This window comes from Caretta caretta, chromosome 2 (genome assembly GCF_965140235.1).
Source record: "Caretta caretta isolate rCarCar2 chromosome 2, rCarCar1.hap1, whole genome shotgun sequence".
NCBI lineage: Eukaryota > Metazoa > Chordata > Testudines > Cheloniidae > Caretta > Caretta caretta.
Window position 1 is genome coordinate 197876620 of NC_134207.1, and position 12873 is coordinate 197889492.

General features: G+C 40.9%; 1 protein-coding gene across 8 annotated transcripts in view; it reads left to right on the forward strand.

Moving 5' to 3' along the window:
• The window catches only part of SLC4A7 (solute carrier family 4 member 7), a 161301-nt gene that overhangs the window by 78006 nt on the left and 70422 nt on the right, over window positions 1-12873 (forward strand). The gene's annotated exons all lie outside the window — the stretch shown is intronic.

Here is a 12873-nt window from a genome sequence, read left to right on the forward strand (position 1 = left end):
TTTTTTTTTATATAACATATTGTCAGCTGTAAGTAAATAGCAGCTGACTAAATCTTCACATCTAGATGGAGGTATGCTGCATCTCAATATACATGGCTAGGTTTCTTTTTTTCAAACTACTTAAATATCTGAAAGCAAATAAATTATTTTAAAAGGTGGAATGGGGAGAGAAGCTACATATGTTTTACTTTGACATTGAAAAATCTTCAAGAGGGTTTTCTTCTGACAAGCAGCTTCCTTAATGTGGGAGAGGAGAAAATATCTGTAAATAACTACCAGTATGACCTGTTCAGTGCACAATTTACAGAAGGCCTGCTTTCTGCAAGTGTAAAAACTCAGCAGCAAGAGTTTCTTTGGATGCCAGCTGTTTTTACTTTAAACTCAGGTGAACCTGCAGACTCTGATCAACTACAGTGGATTAGGGAGATGAGTAAATTCCTATAGTTTAATGTGGTAAAATATTAAATGGGCGTCAGTGGAATTGTCAGTGGTAAATGGGCAACACCCTTAGAAAATATTGGGTATTAAATCTTTCATTACTTTGTCTTGCTGGAGAAATTTATTTCTGTAGCTATAATAAGTACTATCCTTAATGCAAGTACAGAACATCCCGAAAATAAATGTTTTAAATTCTGTTACTATTTCTTCGTTCTTCCTGTACCAACTATTTTTCCTGCTTACTGAGGGGTCAAGTATGGAGTTCAAGGAATTTGGAACTTCTCCAGAAAAGTGTTAATTCACTTATAATATACTTGCTGTATTATAGCCTTCATCTCTCTCTCTCTGTCAACAAGCATCCAGTGCTCTTGTGTACACAGGTTACTGCTAGTGCCCTCTGAGAGCCCTTTCATTTTGATATTTAAGCACTGAAGGAGGCCTAAACAAAGTAAAGTCTGTGGGGCTGATACTTATTCTTTGGTGTCAGCACAGTGTCTTCTACACTGTAGGTTACTCAGTGCTCTTGGTACCACAGATTTGTATGCAGCTTGATATTAGTTTTGTTACTCTGTGATAAGATGCTCACGGAGAGAAAAAGCAATAGAAAATGAGGTCTTGGATGAAGTGGGGAAGCAGATATGGACGGCTTGTATACGGTGGCTGAGTAAACCACATTGGCATCTTTTAAGTGATAGCAATGTTCAGGTTAGAAAGTTGCTAAAACAGTTTATGCATTCTGTAACAATGTCTATACTAATATTTTAAAGAATCTCCACTGGTACAATTCACCAGTGGTAGCAATTGTGTAAGCACTAGTGCTCACACAGGGCACAAACAGGGCACAGATCTACAGTGTCCTAGATCTGCTCAGACTGGGGTTAAACAACATAATGGCAAAATCAAAAGCCAAGTTTTATCTTTACAAGATTTTTGAGACTGATGCAATATGTACATATATACCAGCACAATAATACCCTGCTCCTAACTGGTGCTGTTGTGCACTACCTCAATAAAATAAGTGTGTGTTTTTTTTTTTGTTTTTTTTTGTTTTTTTGGAGTAGTGTCCCGATGGGTGCTCCACTGTAGGTGTGTGCGCCCCCCACACTGCGGATCAGAGAATTTCAATAGCAGTCTGTCCCTCCCTCGAACTCATGGCTCCCGCCTGCCATGAGGCTAGCCAGTGTGAGTAGGCATTTCCTCCTCAGTTCCTTCTCAACCACCCCTGATTAGAGCCTGAGCTAAGAGCTGTCCAGTCATGAATTGTTAACTCCCTATATTTTGCAAATTTTAGCTTCCCTTGCAACCTTTTTCTTTTAGTACCTTGTTTGTTTTTAGTTGCCCAGTGCCAAAAAAAGAAAAGTGGGGGCGGGGGGGAAGTAGAAAATGGTTGCCTCCTGCCAACCCCGGTGTGGGGGGTGAGAGAGAGCGACCCAGTTGGACAAGGGTATGCTTGGCTTTTCAGGCTTCAAAAAGTGCCATAGCTGAAAAGAATCCACCCCAGTGAGAGATGGACATTTGCAGTGCGTTCGTTACCTGGAGGAAAAAGCACAATCCAAAGAAGTGTGGTTGGTGACAGCAGTTAAAAGCAGATCCAGGAAGGACAGAGTTAATGCTTAAACTCCTGCTCCTGGAATCAGCCCTTCAGCCCCCAGAGTCCTGATGAGAGCCATCACCGCAACCTTCTATGTTGAAGGCGAGAGATCCCAAGGAGATGAGTCACTCATTCAAGACCGCTAAGAAAATGTCTGAGTCCTCGTAATGAGCCCTGATCGAGCCAGAAATGATTTCTGGCTCCATTGGTGTCATTGGTACCAACAGCACTGAAGCCATCTAGAGGGCAGGCGCGGTACTGAGCCAACAGAGCAAATCAGTCTGTTCAAAGACCCGATGGGCATTGGCAAAGAAGTACCAGTACCGCGGGGGGCATGAAAAGCATGGAAGATTTGCCCTGAGGAAGGCTACATTGATGCTGTCACCGGCACCAACCCAAATGTGCGTGGCACCAACCATATGACTAGGTCCACATCTCTGACTCAGTCAGTACAAGCCTCTTGGCACCAACAACCAGTGGCATCAACCTTGTCCGCACCATCGAATTTCCACTGCGCAACTGATCTCTTGGTGTCCAAAGTGCTGGACTCGCCACTACTCAGTACCAGGGTTCCGGTGCCAAGTTCTCCCAGAGCATTAGACTCCATGAGATATCCATGTCATGCACCACTTTTCTTCTCATCAGACCAGAGTCAGATAGTGAGTGAGAAGATATAGGTTCCCACCGCTCGTCCTACCTGCCATATGGGTCCCAATTTCATTATGGATACCAGGCTTACGTCATCCCGCCCCTCAATCTCTATGGTTTGGGCAACTATGATACGACTGCCAGCCACATATTCTCAATGGCTGTACTGGGGCCCCAGGCAGGCTCAAAGGCAACAAGCCTCCCAGGCCCCTAGTGTGGCAAGGACACACCCTCTTTCAGCTGCGGCATCAAAGAGTTCAGAACCTCCTAAGCAACTGGGGGAGGAAGTTGAAGTTGAGGCTGAAAGGGAAGGCACCCCTCAAGCTCATCTCTCATCATCCTAACCTGATGATGCGGTGATGCCCTCTCCACTATCCATAGTGGATGATTTTAAATAATTTAGGACTCAGCTCAGAGAGTGGCAGATGCCCTGCAAATACAGCTGAACGAAGTGACTGAGCCTTACCACAAACTGGTGGATGTTCTTCCCGTTAATGAGGCACTGTTGGATCTTGCCAGAGTTATATGGCAGACTCCTGCATCCATCCCGCTGACATGCGAGTGGGCAGACTAAAAATTCCATGCCCTTCTCCTGCACAAAATGCATTTTATTTCCCACCCACCTCTAAATTCTATCATTGTGGATGTGGTTAATTCTAGGGACTTGCAAATACCAGTTTAAATCCACCCCATATGACCGAAAAATGCTTGGACCTGTTCGGCAGAAAAGTATTAATCAGCTACTCTTCAGTTCTGATTGGCTAATTTTGGCCAATAAGGCCTGGTATATGACTACCAGAACAATGTTAAGCTAGGTTCCTTTATTGATCAGCTCCCAGACTCCCACAGAGACCAGTTTATGGCCACAATTAATGAGGACCAGTTGGTGAAAAAGCCTCTCCAGTCTGAATTAGATGTGGCAGACATGGCGGCACATTCAATTTCCATGGTTGTGTTATGAGAAGGGCTTAGTGGCTACAGTTGTCCGACTTCTCTAAAGAGATCCAAACCATGGTGGAGGACTTTCCCTTTGAGGGAACGAAGCTGTTTGCCAAAAAGGTGTGTCCCTTCACACATTTGAAAGATTCTCGGGTGACCCTTCATTCCCTAGGGATATACATACCAGCCTACAAGATAAAAATACAGCCTTCAGCTGCCGTTCAGCCCCGGTCATCACAGTACATACCTCAATACTCATCACAGAGATCTAATGAGTCACAGAGAAAGAAATCAAGGTTCCCTAAGCGAAAGTAAACAAAGTAAGAAAGCAAATAAGATAGGGGATTTACATTCACATAACGAGGAGTCTGGTGGCACCTTAAAGACTGACAGATTTATTTGGGCATAAGCTTTCGTGGGTAAAAAAACCCCCACTTCTTAGCTGTAGCTCATAAAAGCTAATGCTCAAATAAATTGGTTAGTCTCTAAGGTGCCACTAGTACTCCTTTTCTTTTTGCGAATACAGACTAACACGGCTGCTACTCTGAAACCTGAGGTCTTACAGTAATTCTTGAGGATGACCCCTGAGGAACTCTGGCAGACATCTCTAAGAGGAGGCTCTATACATGAAGATCTCTGAACTGAGAAGGCCTGGCCACAGGCCCAATTCCCATGAAATAGAGAAGAACAGCAATGTGGCTGAGATTGACTTGCCTGGAGGCACTATGATCACTCAGGTGTTTTGGGCCTAGATTAAGAGTTTTGTAGAACTTCAGCAAAACATTGATTGTATCTATGATCATACTAGCAGCCTGTGCACATTAGAATTCTTCACACTTAAAGCAAATGAGACTGATAGCTATGCTTAGCAACCTTTTTAGCGTCTGTATAAATTAGACAAAAAATAATTTAAAACTTTTAAGGTTGCAAAATCAAGGACTTAAAAGTTAATGAAAGTTAGAAATAAGGCATGCTTGTATGTATGCATTATGATAGTCTTGAATTACATGATTGCACACTATTTTTCCCCACTTGAGCTCTGCCTCTTTTAGTGTACAGAATGGCCAGTGCTCACTTAGTGAGCAGCTATTCGATATTTTTGTCTGATCTTCATATCCTCCTATTCAGATTCTGCTCTGAAGTCAGAATTAATAATTTCCTCATGGGCTTTCTATGGCACTTGTAGCAGCTGAGTGCTTCACAAACATTATCAGCTTTATTTTCACAACACCCATGTGAAATTAGGGGGTGGCACTAACTCCAATTTTACAGATGGAGAACTAAGGCACAGAATAAGGTCAAAAGTATCCACTAACTGTGGATGCCCAATTTGAGGCACTTAGGGACTCATTTTTCAGAATACTTAGCATTTCATATTTTTAAAGCACAACTCCCATTGACTTCAACTGGAGCTCTGAATGCTCAGGACCAGGTACTGGCCACCTGTGAAAAGTTTGTTTTAAGGGACTTGCTTAGAATCACATAGGAACTCTGTTTCAGGGATAGAAATCAAGTCTCCAGGGCAGTGCTCAGCTGCTTTAACCATGAGACCATCCCTCTTCTTCCTGCAGTCCCCTGCCTCATTAATTATACACCTTCAAACTTCTCCATCAAATGAGTCAGGGGTACTGCAGACAACAGCCTCCTTCACTACACAGCCCTTATTAATCCGATGCACAGGGCCCATCCTCTGCACTGAATGAAACAAGATTTCCATGGAAAAAATAGTATGTGATAATGTGACTAAAGACATTATCAGTACATACAACTTGAGGGGCTGAGTTAAGGTTGCACAGGTCACCTTAGTTTTGGCATTTCCTTTTAGTGCTTTGCTTTAACTTATGTACTTCTTAATGTAGTTTTCTTTTTTGTCAATGTATAACTTCCTAACCTTAAAAAAAAAAAAAAAAAAAAAACCAACCCAAACCCCACCCTGGAAAAAACATATAATGGCATAGGCAATCATGCTGTCCCCTACGTGGGTCATCAGCAAGGTTGGAACCTTTATATCCACTACACCACCTCTGCTATTTCACCTAAGATGATAGTGATGTTGGTAGCAGTTTATCCTATGTGGACCTGCCACTAGAGGGGAAATGACACAATTTGCCAGTGGGTTTCACAAATGCTTGCTAAGAGCAGAGGAAAGTTGCGGGTCAGGAATCTTGGGTTCAGTTCTGTGTTCTTGAGAGGGTATGACTTAAGGGTGGCTAGAGTCATTTACTACTGTTCCCCCAAGGCCTGACCCCTTCTGCCTGTGTCCTTCTCTGGATAGTCCATGTGCTAGTCCTGTCTCTTTTCAGTACCATTCCCCCATCTTTCTGGCTCCTTGTCAAAGTCTCCATGTGCTTTTTCTCTCCTTGCCCAGCCTCTTCTTTCTCTCCAGGCTCCTTACCAAGTCCCAGTCTGTTTATTGAGGTTCCTTGTCCCATTCACTCCATGACACTCAGTCTCCTTGTTCAGATAGTTCCAATCTTTTAATCTCCCTCCTCCAAATTCCTTCTCTAATCTGACTTCTCCACCCACCCCCCCGCCATTCCATTTCCTCCCCGGCCTTGTCCAGCCAGTACAAGTGTCATCCTTACCCAGTCCCTTCCTCCAAAGGCTAGTCTTAGTCTACTCCTTCTACCTACCCCACCCCCCAGTTCCTCAGCTCTAAGCATCTGAATCAGGTGACTTCCTCCAGGGTGCCAGAGTAGCTTTGTGTGTCATGTGTTCTCAGTCTCCCCACTCTCAGTTCCAGTTCCCAGCACCACAGTGTCCCTAGGCAGCAGCGATTGCAGGAACAGTCCTGTTCAAGCCTTGTAGCACTAGGTTGGATGTGCCCAGGACAGATGGTATTTTCAAAGAATTTAGCAGCCACGGTTGAAGTCTGAGTATATATTGTAACACACAGTACCCCATGTTACAACCTGTACCCCAGATTCACCACTTTATATTTTGGTTATATTTTGTACAACTTATGCCTTGTGAGGTATCATTTGAAACTCATAATCTACTGACCATCATTGTCCTGTTAAAAATGTGTGTATCAACATTGTATATGGAGCGATGAGATTTACTATGATTGTTACTCAGAGCTGCAGCATATTTCAGTAAAGCCCTCACACCATTTTCTCAAAGATAAAGGCACGCTGGCATGTGAGTTAGGTGCTAACAGGCATTACCTGCTTAATTGGAGATTCATCAACAGCAGGGTTGTAAAAAAGAAATTTACAATTCACCTTAAGGGCAGTTGTTAGCTCACCTATGCCATAGATTTTCCTGACCCCCATGACCCAGCAAAAACTTTTCCAGTAAAAAGGGTCAAAGTATAAAAAGGAGGGACAATGACCTACTCACATCTCTTTCCCCCCCTGCTCCCATCTCTGCTTAAGTTAGAAAGAACAAAGGAAGCTTTTGGAACCAGGGAGGGGTCAAGGACTGCTTTTGGGCAAGAAAAGCCTTTTTTGCTTATTGGCCTTGGTAAAGTTTAGGAATTAACTTGCATGTTTATATTTTTTTCTTTTGTAACCAGCTCTGATTTTTATGCCTTATGACTTATCACTTAAAAATCTATCTTTCTCTATTTAATAAACTTGTTTTACTGTTTTATCTAAACTAGTGTGTGTGTTTGAAGTCTATGGGAAGCCTCCACTTGAGACAATAAGTCTGGTGCATATTCATTTCCCTGTGTTGAAATGATGAGCTAATTATGAGCTTGTACAGTCCAGTGGGCTACTGAACAGTACAAGACGCATGCACATTTCTGTGGGGCAAGCCTGGGACTGAGGGATATGCGGGTGTCGCCCTGTTCATGAATGGCTGGGACAGTATTCATGTAAACATCTGGGAGTGATGTTTGTGCTAGTGGCTGTGCATGAGCAGGCCAGGAGTGTTTTTTTCTGAAAGCATTGTAAAAGGCACCTCAGGCTAGACGGTTAGGGGACACAGCAGTTCAGGTTGCACCCAAGGGACCGTTACATGTGAACAGAGATTTTTTTTTTTTAAAGAAATGTTTATAACTTGACCAAATATGGAATTTTTTACATGGAATGTCAAAGCACATCTGACAGTAGGCTGGTCCTCTGCCAGATTTCAAGTCCTTACGCCAAAGCATGGAGATGCTAGAGCTTCTAACTTAACTACACAGTTGTAAGAATTTAAAAATTCAGGCTGAGGCACACATCCTGCATGGAGAACTTCATCCTAAATGGCTAAATTTTGGCAGAGTTTTAAAAGTTTTATAAGTAGCTGCAGTACAGGGTCTTATAATGGGAAGCGTTAGCCAACCTTAACTACAATATTCAAGGAAGCCCAAGGAGTCAGTGGGAGCTAGCTTAGGCAGAACCTGAATACTGATACTAAATTGACTAAGGCATAAATGACTGACAGGATTAATGCTAAAGGATGGATTTTCCAGATATGATTGTCACATCAGTGTAATATTGGAACTCCATATTTCAGAGAGTTATCCATAGTTACTGCTAAATTTCAGAACGATCTCATGAGGTGACCTCAGCTCTTGAAAAACAAAGTTTTATATTACTCAAATTGGCTAAAATTCCATGTTTTGAACTTCTAGCAAATGTAGCCTTATTAGAAGTGAGCTGAAGCAAACTCTTCCTCATTTAAAATTAAGAAACAAGTTTTCCAGATCTCTCGATTTCTCCTAGTTAGAGGCTCAAAAGTAACGTAGCCATCAAGGCAAATGTCAGTCAGTATTCTGGTTGTGTCAGTTCATGCCCTTTTTTATAAGCCCTAGAAATCTTTTGTACATGTTGTGTTCCCTGATTTTCAAAATAAATCTTTGCAACACTCTGTAAGGGAGACTTCTCCATGATAATAAAAAGTGCTCTTCCTGACCTTGAGAACCCTGTCGTTAAAGAACGAGCTCAACAGCTAAGGAACAGTTTGGAATATCAAAAACTCTGACTAACTGTATCAATAGCTGGTGACCTGTGTAACATGATAGAGTGGCAGATCACTTTTGTCTGTTGCTGGGAATTGCACCCTTAGCTTGTAGTGTAGACGTAGCCTAAAGAACTCGTACACAGATTGGGGCTATAAATGCTACAAACACTTTGAAAATGGAATCCTTGGCTAGATAAAAAGGTATAAACATACTTTCATTGCACTCCTTTCACTTGTAAAAACCAGTCCTGCATAATATACAGGAATTCATGTGATACTTCATTCCAGTTAATAAAAAAAGTCCCTTGTTTGGAGAGGAAAATACACTTCTAAAGTGGAGAGAAGGGACTTGTTGCAATTATTTCAGTTCACATAAAATTACATTCTGTTTCTGGGTTGTAGTTATTAGTTTTATACTTCAGTGAGTTTGACCTGCAAACACGAACTTATAAGTACTTCTTCTTTTCCTTTCTCTAATTAATTTTAAGATAGGAGGCCTGCTTATAAACCATCTTTTTTCCAAGCAGAAGATTCTTTTAACAGGACAGGAGATGAATAGAGACAGAATAAACATTTCCTTAACATCTGTCACTACTGTTTGTATAGAGCTAGAAGTCAAACCTGTGCTGAACTGAACACCAACTTGTATGAGTTAAGATGTTTTAAGAGCAAGGAAGTTTATTCTATTACAAGAAACAAAGCCTGACTCACTACAGTATAGGCATAGAGAGAAAATAAGAAAATAAGTTAGTTGAGATGTTGAACTCCTATTAGAATCATTGCACGAGCATATCTGTGGCAGATGACAACTTAGACCAGTCTCCAAAAATCCATTTTGGGAAATTTCTATGCCAGCTATATCACAGTCAGTGGTTCTTAGTAATTCTTAAGGCAAAGTTGATTTTAAAACTTAAAAGCAAATAACACTTTAAGTACTGCAGATTAAAGCCAAAAGATTTAATGCAAAATAAAACCATGAGGCAGAAGCTATGCTTGAGAGAGATGAAAATCTTTCAGAGTTGTTTTAAGGTAAATTACTGCTATTAACATAGTGCGTAGGAAGTCTAGTCATGGGCAAGTCATAGCACATTGTACTAGGCACTGTACAAAGAAAGAAAGAAAAGAAGGTCCCTGCTCCAAGGAGTTTACAATCTACGAATAAGACAAGAGGCAACCGATGCATAGAGAGAGACCAGCGGGCGTACAAGGAAACAATGAGATAGTCATGATAAGCAGTAGTCTTAGCACACCAGCTGCCTAACTGTTGTCAAGTTCTTTATAGGCATCCCTGCAAAGGAGAGTTTTAAGTAAGGATTTGAAGGTGAATAATGAGGTAGCTTTGTGGATGTTTACAGGGAGGTCCCCCCAAGCCTGTGGGGCATCATGGGAGAAAGTATGAAGATGCTTGTTTGAACATTTTAAAAAGTGGATGATCAGAGGCAAGTATCAACAGCTCAATAGTAGAATGAGAAAGGATAGGTGAGGTTGAGGATTGACTGTGAAAGGCCTTGAAAGTGGATACAAGCAGCTCAGGTTGTATACAATAGAGGAGGAGCGAGTGGAGGGATGCAAAGAGAGGTATGGAATGGTTAAAGCGATGGGCTAGGAAAATGATCTTAGCAGCAGCATTCTGAATGGATTTGTTTGGGACAAGATTACATTTGTCAAGGCCAAAGAGAAGGATGTTGCAATAATCGAGACATGAGAAGCTTGAAAAGCTTTTTTTGGCTAAAGTGGCTGACATACTTGTCTTTTTATAATACTGAAACCTTTGGCCAATAAATACAAGTCATACCTATTGTGAAAGAGAACTGGCTGTAACTTAATACACCAAAACTACCTTTAACAATTACTCAAGTTATTTGGCCACAAACAGAGGTTGAAAATGCTGACCTGTAGGACCCCAGCCAAAGTGCAATGATATTAATAGGCAGCAGATTTAAAACCAAACAAAAGAGGAAGTATTTCTTCACACAATACACAGTTGACCTGTGGAAGTCTCTGTCAGAGGATGATGTGAAGGCCAAAAGTATAACAGTGTTCCAAAAAGAAATTAGATAAGTTTGTGAAGGATAGGTCCAACAATGGTTATAAGCCAAGATGGTCAGGGATGCAACCCCATTGTCTGTGTGCCCCTAGTCTCTGATCGCTAGAGGCTGGGAGTGGATGACAGGATGGATCATTCAATGATTGCCTTTCTGTTGATTCCATGTGAAGCACCTGCCATTGGCTGCTGTCAGAAGACAGCATATTGGGCTAGATGGACCATTGCTCTGATCCAGTATGACTGTTCTTATGTAAGACTTAAAACTCAGTTTTATAACTAGAGTTTCATGGCATGAGATCACCGTTCCCAATGCTACTGTTGCAGGAAAAAATTGGACATCTGTACTTGGAGCTCAGTATTTACTTTTCTGTCCACTTTTTTGCCTATCTTCTTATTCTGTCTCCATCTAGTTTCCTTTCTCTCCTTGTTTTTGACTTTCCCCCCGTTTTTATTCACTTTTGTTGTAGTTTTTTGCTGCATCCCCTGTCTGTTCCTTCTAGCTGCTCAAAGTTGTGTTGTCAGAGAAGTGCCCCAAAGCCTAGGTTGGTGAGCCTGTAGTCGTCCTGCATGTATGAGCGTCTCCTGTGATTAGATGTACTGGGGACCACCAGTGAAAGAGCATGAAGTGAAAGGTAGGTTTCAAAAACTTCCCATGCTAGCATATTTGTAGTGGTGAGTTGGAGTGCATCAGAGGGCCTGCAGCTTTCCTTACCCTGACTCCAACTTGTGCCTACTCTGTGCCTCTCTAGACTAGTGTAGTACTTCCCCAGGGGATCCATCGGCTATTTTGGGGAGCGCTGTGTTAGTTGAATTGAATATTCATGTAGTTTCTTAAATAAATGTACATCATATAAAATACTACATTAGTTCAAAATCAGCCTTGTAATACTATTCTTTCATACTGCTAAGTGCTTTTAATGGTAATATTTCTTTTTGTATGTATACCAACTTCAGTGTAAAACTGCCTATTTTTTTTAACCATACCATGCTAACTTTTTTAGTATCAGGGTATATGGGCCTAATATGCGATGTGTAAAACTCTTAGTTATCAAACTAATTGCTCGAGGAAAGCACATATTTTCTATTACAACTTTAAGCTTTTCTCTGCTAGTGGCTTTGGACAACACCACAAATAGATTAGTTTATTTTTTTGCCATGACTTTTGTGTTATGTATGTATTAGTAATTGAACTGTGAGATTTTTATTTTATGCAAACTGATTTTTTTTAGCCTATGAGAAGTATGTGATAACATTTAGCAAACTTCTGAAATATGTTTGAATTGATTCATACTAATAATGACCGTAAGTACTCAATACCACTGGAAGATTTCAGCATCTAAGCTTGGATAAAGTCATGTTAGATTAAAATGAACAATTATCTCTGGAGTTTTGTATACTAAATTTAGTGTCATGCGCTCTACTAATTCTGTTGATTATTGGTTTAAGCTAATTCCGTAACAAGCTTGGATGGGATCAGCAATACTGTGTACAGGTGTATGTATGAGTGGAGGTTTGAAGGTCATATAATAATTCAATTATATCTTTGTACTCCTACCCGAACTGTTGGTTTTAAATTTGTAATTGCCTATAGGTGAATGTATTCATGCAAGTAATTTAACTTCAGACTCTTAAATTCTTCACAGTTACTCCTATTTCTCCCCCTTCTGAGCTGTTGTAATAAATTACTTTCCAACATCTCTTTGAGGAGATACAGGTAAGTGTGTCCCTCCTTATTCAATTGGTTGGAGGAGATAATACTGAGCAACCAGTTTTTTTTTTCTTGTTGGAAACTGAGTTTATCACATGCATTGAAACTTTACCTTTTCATCTTTAATCATTCTCCATTTATCTTTGGGTAGGGAAGAAGCTGGGAGTAGGATGCTACTTGATATAATCAGCTGTCTACATATTTTTTAAACAGTTTTCTCAGTGCTGTTCTCTACCTAGAACTGAACTCACTGAATCACTTTGCTTTACTTTGTGGCTTTAACAGACTTTTGGGTTTGAACATACTTGCAGCAGGTTCTTACAAAGATTTTGTAGTAAATAAAATAAGCAACATATTTTCTAAAGAATAGAAGAGTGCCTTCTGTATATGTAATTGATTTTTTTTTTTTTTTTGCTAAGAAGTCACTTCATTCATTCATAAAACAGTCTTTCTAAAGACTTTGGGTTGCTGGTTGCAACAATCAACTTCATTATCATTATGACATGAAGGAGTTCTTTTCTCTGGCTATACCGAAAGGAGGCCAGGAGACTCCTGACATGGGTTTAATCAGGCCGCAACTTTATTATTAGATGTCTGGGACTACCCGGC